Here is a 10351-nt window from a genome sequence, read left to right as displayed (position 1 = left end):
TGCCTCGTGGACGCTTTGGGCACCTCCTTGACGTGAGACCGACGCCAAAAATTCCTATAAATACAGAAACCTCGGAAAATTAACCTAGATCGGGAGTTCCGCCACCAGAAGCCTCCGTAGCCACCAAAAACCAATCTAGGCCCTCTCTGGCATCCTGCCGGAGGGGGTCGTCATCACCGGAGGGCATGGAGGAGGATCCCGGAGGGACATCATCACCATGAAGGTCAAGGACCAGAGGGAGAACCTCTCCCCATCTAGGGGGAGGCCATGGAGGAGGAAGCACAAGGGGGAGAACCTCTCCTCCTCTCTTTCGGTGGCACCGGAGTGCCATCAGGAGGGGAATCATCGCCGCGGTGATCGTCTTCATCAACATCACCATCATCATCATCACCCTCATCTCTTTTACGCGGTCCACTCTCCCGCACCCCGCTGTAATCCCTACTTGAACATGGTGCTTTATGCCACATATTATGATCCAATGATGTGTTGCCATCCTATGATGTTTTGAGTAGATATCTTTTGTCTTTGGGTTGATTGATGATCTAGACTGGTATGAGTTGTATGTTTTACTTTGATGTTGTCCTATGGTGCCCTCCGTGTCGGCAAGCGTGAGAGGTTTCGCTGTAGGGTGTTGCAATACGTTCATGATTCGCTTATAGTGGGTTGGTGAGTGACTGAAACACAAACCCGAGTAAGGGGGTTGTTGCGTATGGGAATAAAGAGGACTTAATGCTTTAATGCTATGGTTGGGTTTTACCTTAATGATCTTTAGTAGTTGCGGATGCTTGCTAGAGTTCCAATCATAAGTGCATATGATCCAAGTAGATAAAGTATGTTAGCTTATGCCTCTCCCTCATATGAAACTGCAATAGTGATTACCGGTCTTGTTAACGATTGCCTAGGACAATTCCGCACACCGATCCACCATTATTCCACACTCGTTATTTATAATATTTAGTAATATATTCTAACTTCATGATAACAACACCTACTTTTATATTTTATCTCTCCGATATCATACAAAGATATCCTCTTCATACCCACAACCTAGTTTTGTTTCTCGTTGCTAGTTGGAAGCAAACGTTCGGTGTACGTAGAGTCGTATCAGTGGCAGATATGGCTTGAGAGAATATTGATCTTACCTTTAGCTCCTTGTGGGTTCGACACTCCATACTTATCACGTCCACCTTTGGAAATTTCTACGATGATTCCTTGCACTTGGGATTATCAAGCTCTTTTCTGGCGCCGTTGCCGGGGAGCAACAGCGTGGGGTTGATATTCTCGTATGTGCTTGTTTGCTTTCTTCACTATGTAGATTTTGTTTTTCCTTTTTTTGTTTCTGTTTAGCTGTGGATGAAACATACAAAAAAATTAAAAGAATGAAAATACAAAAAAAAAATTACTTGCCTCTCATACCTAAGAAGCTTTGATTGGAAAGTTATGCATTGAAGAAGTGAGGGTCGACCTTGAGCACTTGTGTTCATGCTCACGGAAACAATGTAGAATTTTTCATGGAAGTTTCTCTGTAAATAATTATCCCCTTATATATATCCATTGTACTTATAAAAATAATGTGCCAAACTTTGGTTTTAGGATGATTAGATTGGTTGTTTACTATGTGCAGAACAAAAACAGAAACTTTGGCTGTAGCGCGTGATTTTACATTTTTTACTGGAAAGTCAAATGGGTCTGAAACTTTTTTCACATTACTTATGTATAAATTTTTCAAATTTTCAAATTTATTTAATAATTTTTGTAGTTACAGAAGTTTACTAAACCTTCAGATTTCTACAGACTGTCCCGTTTTAGACAGATTCTGTTTTTCGTGTGTTGTTTGCTTATTTTGATGAATCTATGGGTAGTATCGGGGGGTATGAACCATGGTGAAGTTGGAATACAGTAGATATAGTTCTAATATTAAATTGGATGAGTTTCCAACAGTATCTAAAAGTAGTGATTTTCTTTATTATACTAACGGATCTCACAAAGTTTTTGTTAAAGTTTTTTGTGGATGAAGTGTTCGAAGAACGAGGAGTTACCGATGTGAGAAGAACAAAGAGAGGCAAGATCTCAAGCTTGGGGATGCCCAAGGCACCCCAAGTAAATATTCTAAGGATACTCAAGCATCTAAGCTTGGGGATGCCCCGGTTGGCATCCCATCTTTCTTCTTCAACAATTATCGGTATACCTCGGTTTTTGTTTCGTTCACATGATTTGTGTCCTTTGTGTTTTTTGTTCTTCCTTTATGAACCATGCTAGTATGAGATAGCCCTTCATTTATTTATAGAATGCTTCATGTGCTTCACGTATATCTTTTAAGTATGATCTTATAGAATTGCTCTTTGTGTTTCACTTAAATCTTTTGAGTATGGTTTTATAGAATGCTTCGTGTACTTCACTTATACATTTTGAGCTTGGACATTGGTTAGTTTATATTAATTGTAGAAAGCTCCATGAACTTCACTTATATCTTTTTGAGTATGAATAATACTATCATCTAAGGCGGGTTTGGAAGAGTGTCAACTCTAGGAACTAGTGATCCCGCTATTCCGAATGAGAAGAATTTTGCTTATGTGGAGAGTAGAAAAATTTTATGCTTGTAGATCATGAAAATAATGCTTTATGCGATGGTTATATTGTTGAAATAATTCATGATGCTACTGAAAATTATTATGAGGGAGGAATGCATGCTTGTAGGAGTGCAATAATATCAAGTTTTTCTCTCTATGTGCTTAAAGTTTTGAAGTATACTTGTTTTTCCTTCCTATGCTAGCTGATTCGTGTTCCCATAAATTGTAAAAAAGGGCAGCCCCAGTGCATGTAGCTCCCGCTTGCGCAGGGTCTGGGGAAGGGTCCGACCACTTTGGGTCTATTGTACGCAGCCTTTCCCTACATTTCTGCAAGAGGCTGTTTCCAGGACTTGAACCCGTGACCTCATGGTCACAAGGCAGCAGCTTTACCAGTGTTCCCATAAATTGTGTGCTCACAAAATCCCTAGGCATAGGAAGTGGTTTAGGTTTAAATGTGCTAGTCATATTCTTCATGATGCTCTCTTTATGTTCAAGTCTTATCTTTCATGTGAGCATCATTGAAATCATCATGCCTAGCTACAAGGCATTAAAGAAAAGCGCTTGTTGGGAGACAACCCAATATTTATCCTTACTGTTTTTGTGTGTTTACATGATTAAGCTACTGTAGTAATCATGTTTTATAGCTTTTGTTTCAATAAAGTGCCAAGTAAGACCTTTGGGAAGACTTGGGTGAAAGTTAATGTGATCTTGCTGTAAAAAACAGAAACTTTACGCTCACGAGATTAGCTGCCATTTTTTTACAGAAGTGTGATTTGGTGCTGATTATTTTTGCAGAAGATTAATAGACAAATTCCTAACGTCCACCAATTTATTTCATAATTTTTTGAGTAGCATAAGTATGGTTAGTGTTCAGATCATTACAGACTGTTCTGTTTCTGACAGATTCTGTTTTTATTGCATAGTTTGCTTGTTTTCTAGTTTCTATGACTTATATTCCTCAATATAAATTATAGGAATGATATGTACAGTAGGCATTGTGTAAGAACAATTACGATCTTTATCTTTGACAGTACCAAGGTGAATGGTTTACTCTTTATCATACTAACCTATCTCACGAAGTTCCGTTAAGTTTTGTGTGATTGAAGTTTTCAAGCTTTGGGTGAGATATCGATATGAGGAGAATAAGGAGTGGAAAGACCCTAAGCTTGGGGATGCCCAAGGCACCCCAAGGTAATATTCAAGGAAGACTCAAGCGCCTAAGCTTGGGGATGCCCCGGAAGGCATCCCCTCTTTCGTCTTCAAAACTATCGGTATACCTTACTCGGAGCTATATTTTATTCGTCACATGATATGTGTTTTGCTTGGAGCGTATTTTCAATTTTACTTGCTGTTTGAATAAAATAATTGGATCTGAAATCTTAAATAAAAAGAATCCTCCCATGGCTAGTTAATTATTTGACTACTCAATGTCCTTCACTCATATCTTTTTGGAGTAGTTTGTCATTACTCACGTGGTTCACATATATCCTATGAGTAAATGGTTGAATGAATTGAATATCATAAATCTCAATTTATATATGTTTCATATGCTTATACCATGGGGAGTAATTACTTCACATAGAATAAGTATAGTTAGTAAACTTATTGAAAGTTAGCAAACGTAGAATTGGTCACTTGAACAATTCATGAAAGAATATTGAAGGAAGAGAGATTTCACATATAAATATACTATCTTGGACATCTTTTGTAATTGTGAGCACTCATTAAAATATGACATGCTAAAAGGTTGATGTCAGACAAGAAAGACAACATAATGGGTTATGGTTTCTTATATCCGAAATAAAAAATATATTATCTTGGATCATCCAACATGTTGAGCTTGCTTTTCCCCCTCATGCTAGCCAAATTCTTTGCACCAAGTAGAGATACTACTTGTGCTTCCAAACATTCCTTAACCAGTTTTGCCATGAGAGTCCACCATACCTACCTATGGATTGAGTAAGATCCTTCAAGTAAGTTGTCATTGGTGCATGCAATAAAAATTGCCCTTTAAATATGTATGATCTATTAATGTGGAGAAAATAAGTTTTATACGATCTTGTAATGTGGAAGAAATAAAAGCGACGGACTGCATAATAAAGGTCCATATCACAAGTGGCAATATAAAGTGATGTTCTTTTGCATTAAGATTTTGTGCATCCAACCATAAAAACGCATGACAGCCTCTGCTTCCCTCTGCGAAGGGCATATCTTTTACTTTTATCTTGTACCTTATGCAAGAATCATGGTGATCTTCACCTTTCCTTTTCACATTTTATCCTTTGGCAAGCACATTGTGTTGAAAAGATCCTTATATATATATATATATATATATATATATATATATATATATATATATATATATATATATATATATATATATGTATGTATATATATATATCCAATTGGATGTAAGTTATCATGAACTATTATTGTTGACATTACCCTTGAGGTAAAAGGCTGGGAGGCGAATCTATAAGCCCTTATCTTTCTCTGTGTCTGATTAAAACTCTAAATCCATAAATATCACGTGAGTGTTAGAAATTGTGAAAGATTAAATGATAGTTGAGTATGTGGAGTTTGCTAAACTAAAGCTCTGACATAGACCCTTCTGAAAATAAGATGAATTGCAATTGTTTGATGACTGAGAATATAGTTTGTTAGTTTCAAGAAAGTTTATGATCTATACTTTAACATGTGAATAGCTTATTACTTGATCATGAAAAGTTTTATGAAGATGAGCTACTGTTATGATATATAATGATGTTATAAAAAGTAATTGAAACTATCATTGATGAAATTTATGCACTTGCTAGAATTCACACTTCATAAATTATTTCTTTTATCATTTACCTACTCGAGGAGAGCAGGAATTAAGCTTGGGGATGCTGATACGTCTCCAATGGATCTATAATGTATGAAGTATTCATGCTATTATATTATAAACCTTGGATGTTTTATATGCATTTATATGCTATTTTATATGATTTTTGGGACTAACCTATTAACCTAGTGCCCAGTGCCAGTTTCTGTTTTTTCCTTGTTTTTGAGTTTTTACAGAAAATGAATATCAAACAGAGTCCAATTGACGTGCCAATTTTGATGATTTTTTATGGACCAAAAGAAGACACCGGAGTAAAAGAGTTGGGCCAGGAGACTCCCAGGGCGTCCATGAGGGTGGGGCGCGCGCCCACCCCCCAGGCGTGTGGTCCTGCCTCGTGGACGCCTCGGGCACCTCCTTGACATGAGACCGACGCCAAAAATTCCTATAAATACAGAAACCTCGGAAAATGAACCTAGATAGGGAGTTCCGCCGCCAGAAGCCTCCGTAGCCACCGAAGACCAATCTAGGCCCTCTCTGGCACCCTGCCGGAGGGGGCCGTCATCACCGGAGGGCATGGAGGAGGATCCCAGAAGGACCACCATCACCATGAAGGCCAAGGACCAGAGGGATAACCTCTCCCCATCTAGGGGGAGGCCATGGAGGAGGAAGCACAAGGGGAGAACCTCTCCTCCTCTCTCTCAGTGGCACCGGAGTGCCATCGGAAGGGGAATCATTGCCGCGGTGATCGTCTTCATCAACATCACCATCATCATCACCCTTATCTCTTTTACGCGGTCCACTCTCTCGCACCCTGCTGTAATCCCTACTTGAACATGGTGCTTTATGCCACATATTATGATCCAATGATGTGTTGCCATCCTATGATGTTTTGAGTAGATATCTTTTGTCTTTGGGTTGATTGATGATCTAGACTGCTATGAGTTGTATGGTTTACTTTGATGTCGTCCTATGGTGCCCTCCGTGTCGCGCAAGCATGAGGGGTTCCGTTGTAGGATGTTGCAATACGTTCATGATTCACTTATAGTGGGTTGGTGAGTGACTGAAACACAAACCCGAGTAAGGGGGTTGTTGCGTATGGGAATAAAAAGGACTTGATGCTTTAATGCTATGGTTGGGTTTTACCTTAATGATCTTTAGTAGTTGCGGATGCTTGCTAGAGTTCCAATAATAAGTGCATATGATCCAAGTAGATAAAGTATGTTAGCGTATGCCTCTCCCTCATATGAAACTGCAATAGTGATTACCGATCTTGTTAACGATTGCCTAGGACAATTCCACACACCGATCCACCATTATTCCACACTCACTATTTATAATATTTAGTAAGATATTCTAACTTCATGATAAGAGCACCTACTTTTATATTTTAGCTCTCCGATATCATACAAAGTTATCCTCTTCATACCCACAACCTAGTTTTGTTTCTCGTTGCTAGTTGGAAGCAAACGTTCGGTATACGTAGAGTCGTATCAGTGGCAGATAGGGCTTGAGAGAATATTGATCTTACCTTTAGCTCCTTGTGGGTTCGACACTCCATACTTATCACTTCCACCTTTGGAAATTGCTACGATGATTCCTTGCACTTGGGGATTATCACATACATGTCCCAGTTGGGCCTGGTTGAGGGAAAACGGGCGAAAAAACAAACATATGCACCTCGTTTGGTTGCCCACATCAAGGCTGCCTGCATTAGGGGATCGGTTTCCACACGGTGTTTCGCGTCCTGCATTGTTTTCAATTGTTTTAGTGTTTCGTTAACTAGATTTTTCCTCTCGGAAAATTGAGAAGAGTGATTCTCTCTGCTTTCATCTGTTTTAGTGTTCTATTAACTACATTTTTCCTCTCGCAAAAAAATAGATTTTCCATACTCTTGTCTTCATTTTTCCGCAAAAAATTGTGATTTTTTCCATAAAAGGAGGATAACCCTCGGCCTTTGCATCAAGCGATGCACACAACCATAACAAATCATGAATTATGTTGGACACATCATATTTCAACAAAGCACAAACTAAGCCAAAGTGTCACTGTGAAGAGACATCTATGAAGAAGACAACCTTAATAAAAAGAAACAAACAACATAAACAAGGTGAACCTCGACTAGCTGGAAACTATGGATGCATCTTCGGTGGCCGGATTACTCCCTTCTAAGGCAACGGTTGATACCTACTGTGTGTCTACTTCTTCGGTTGGCGGTTGGCCTAGCTTTGCAGTTACTTCATGAGACCAATTGTTTTGAGAAAAATATTGTGCTCTTTCATCGTTGAGGCCTTGAGGGTCTCTATCACCTTATGTAGGGAGAATGTAGATAGGGTAAATTGTTTTGTGTTGCATTCGATTGTGTATTGACGTTCTATGTGACACCAACACTTGGTGTGTGTATTTCACCAGCATGTAACCCTCTCTCCCTTACATTCCCGCCCTCCGCCTATGGTTCTATACGCCCATCCTTCTTGTAATCTTGACAATTCAAGTCACAACTCAACAAATACACCTTAAGGTGACTACCTTACAAAACTCTTAATCATCCTTGATGTGTGATCTGGCAGAAGATGTTCAGCCCTACCAATTCATAGTCTGTTACCAATTATGTACTCTTCCTTTTTTGCGAATATACTCTACTTTCTTAAAGTACAAGTCTACCGAGCAACTGTTGGCTTGTCAATTTCTTGGAGTTTTTCTATTCCACTGGGCAGGCATAGAAAGGGGTAGGAATCAATGACCTTTACGTGTGACGACATGAGAACGTGCAAGAGTCACTAACTTAGACCCATTGATAGCCTTGTATGTGTTGGTACAAAGTAGGTTTATGAATTAGCCAACATCTGGTATAAATATGGTTTTTGTTGAGAACCAGACTGTGATTGGATGGTTAAAATAATTATTGAAGTTATCTCAACTTTTGGAAATACTCTAATTATTTTCATACAAAACATTCAAGAGCATCAACGTTTCTATTTTTCTAGTGCCAGTCACATGTCTTAAATATGCAGGCCAATATATCTATGCCAATATAAAAAGACTCAAAGGGGCCGATTCAATTAATCTCGGCCATCAAATCATATCAATCTAACGACCTAGACTGCTTCAATGTCTAGGGCTCAACACGTTTAGCGTGCAGTTAATTTCATTCCAAATATAGTGTTAATCACATAATAACACGCAGATAATATCCTACTTAACATCTGCACGCACTTAATATACTTCCAAATTAACGTGCATTACACGTACACATTGACTAGTACTTTACAGTGGATCAATTTACAGTGGTTTGTTTTCATATATTGCTTAAATATGTATGGTCACATATACATTATAGTTGTTTGTTTTTATATAAGTTTTTTGTATTTTTGAAGTCATGAAATTTTTCATATTTTTAGATATTTCAAAAATCAAGGAACATAATTTAATGTCATGAACATTTTTCAAAACCATTAGCGTTTCCACAACATTGTGAACATTTTTAAAAAAATCATGATTTTTTATCACAATTCTTTTAAATTTTATGGAATTTTTTAAAATCCACAAATATTATTTAAAACTTGTGATTTTTTTCAAAAATCATGACAATTTCAGAACTAATGAACATTTTTTAGAATTCATGAATATGTTATTCATATTTGTGAACAATTATTAACTTTACCAACATTGTTGAAATTCGTCAATATTTTTTTAAAATTTGTAAACACTTATGGAAATTCAAAAAATCCAGAATATTTTTTCAAAAAATTGAACATACGAAAAACAAATGAAATTAAATAACTGACTAAAAATCAGTGAAAATCGCTAACGAATACACACATAGCACTACATGGGTCATAGCCCTGCACGTTTGCTCACATATCCTAAATAGTTTTTAAAATTTTGGAAAGTATTTTAATAGACACTAACCATAATTAAAAAATCAACTGAAAACCAATCAAGAAAAAAATTGCCAACACAATACGCACATAGTGCTACATGTGTGGTGTCTTAGTGTGTGTTACTGGCTATAATGTGTGTTACACGCGATACTAGAGTTCTCGGACTGTTGGTTATTATGGTTTGTTATTTTAACTTGATGATACCCTGTGCATTGTTGCGGAATCGGTTGCAGTATATTTCAATGAGTGTGAAATATAAATACTTAAACTAATAACACATGAACTAAAATAAAAAATGCATATGACTTATTATATCTGGTTATGTATAGTTGTAAAATATTTATTGAATATAAGTAGAATAATATAATGATTTTTCGTGCTTTGTTGCATGTAGTGGTGGGCCTTTTCCATGCATGACTGCATGTTGGGGTGGGTCTTATCCCCTCCATAATTGTATGACGATGTGGCATGATTGAATGTTGAGATAAATAAGTTAGTGATGATGACTCTTAGGTATATAGGATATAGGATAGGATTTGGTTTTTCTTGTGTTGGGCTAGCCTTTAATTATGCAGTGCATGATGGTGTTTTCTTTTATTGGTACCGGCTTGGCTTGTTGTTTCATGTGGTATTTGTTTTGAAAGGAAGGTGTAATTGTTTGGTGTTATTACACATTTTAGTATTATTACACATTTTAGTTTCGGCGGTGGTAAATGGTGCTTATATGAGATTGTTTATAGCCCATAATACCAATCGACCACAATCAAATAACACACACACACACACACACACACACACACACACACACACACATGCCGAGAAGTAACACAAGTTGCACCATACAACCGCCGCCAGAGCTCATGAATGAGTCCAAACAACAACGTGCAAAATACCTGCTAATAATTGGGCCCACCAGCGACCCCCAAAGATCCGACGCACCAAGGGCCAACATTCTTAGGGAGCTTAGAATTATAGAAAATATTTTAAAAAATAAAATTTGTAATGTTTTTTAAAATTATGAACATTAAAAGAAAACCGTGAACATTATTGGTTCATATTTCGTAGTCTTGTCACAC

Source organism: Triticum dicoccoides, chromosome 7A (genome assembly GCF_002162155.2).
Source record: "Triticum dicoccoides isolate Atlit2015 ecotype Zavitan chromosome 7A, WEW_v2.0, whole genome shotgun sequence".
In the NCBI taxonomy this organism is placed as follows: domain Eukaryota; kingdom Viridiplantae; phylum Streptophyta; class Magnoliopsida; order Poales; family Poaceae; genus Triticum; species Triticum dicoccoides.
Note: the sequence above shows the minus strand (reverse complement) of the source record.